The following is a 972-nucleotide window of genomic DNA, read 5'->3' on the forward strand; positions in this document are numbered from 1 at the left end:
TATGATCTTTTATTGTAAGGGAAAATAAACTTTGTATGAACTTGTGATGGTAAACAAAGAAAAGCGACGGACTACATAATAAAGGTTTCTATCACAAGGGGCAATATAAAGTGATGTTCCTTTCCATTAAGAGCTTGCACAACCAAATGAAAAAGGGCATGACAACATCTGCTTCCCTCTACGAAGGGCCTATCTTTTACTTTTTAGTATTTACTTTTATGCTAGAGAGTTAATAATGTTCATCTCTATTCCACTCTTAATTATTCTCCACTTGGAAAGCATCATGTGGTAGGGAAAGATCTAGGCACATATAACCAGTTGGATGTAGGTAATCATGGGTTATTATTGTTGACATTATCCACGAGAGAAATAAGTTGAGAGGTGAAACTATAAACATCTTCCTATGTGTTTGACTAAAACTTTTTTCTCCATAAATATGTTGTGAGTGTTAGCAATCACGGAAGACTGATAGTTGTGTATATGAACTTTCTAAACATAGCCCTTACATAGACTCTTTCTGAAAATATTTTTTAATACCACCAACATCGGAAATGGGCATAAGTAGGCACACAAAATAAAAAGGTTGCATAAATCTTTAGAAAACAAATCAACGTTCACAGTAGAGCTTCCCAACAGAGCGGGCGACATGGGCTCTGCCCCACCACCACCTCCTGGAGGCAGTGGTGGTGGAGGACGTTCCCACACGTGGGGAGCACATCCATGTGCATGCTGCGACAGAAGTCTGTAATGCAGATCGTGCAAACTGTGTTCATTGCCCCCTCTAGATGGAACCTCGCGAGGGGTATCTTCAGTGCTCACAGCGCCTTCTCCAGGTTGACATACCTGAGGAGGCAATGATATAGGCCTATTAGTCGATGTAATGTCATTTACAAAATAATATCCAATATGATAGCATTCAGATTAAAATTCCATCTTGATGATACTATCTCTCAAGTTTAGAGTGCCTCCGTA

This window comes from Triticum dicoccoides, chromosome 1A, assembly GCF_002162155.2.
Source record: "Triticum dicoccoides isolate Atlit2015 ecotype Zavitan chromosome 1A, WEW_v2.0, whole genome shotgun sequence".
Taxonomy (NCBI): domain Eukaryota; kingdom Viridiplantae; phylum Streptophyta; class Magnoliopsida; order Poales; family Poaceae; genus Triticum; species Triticum dicoccoides.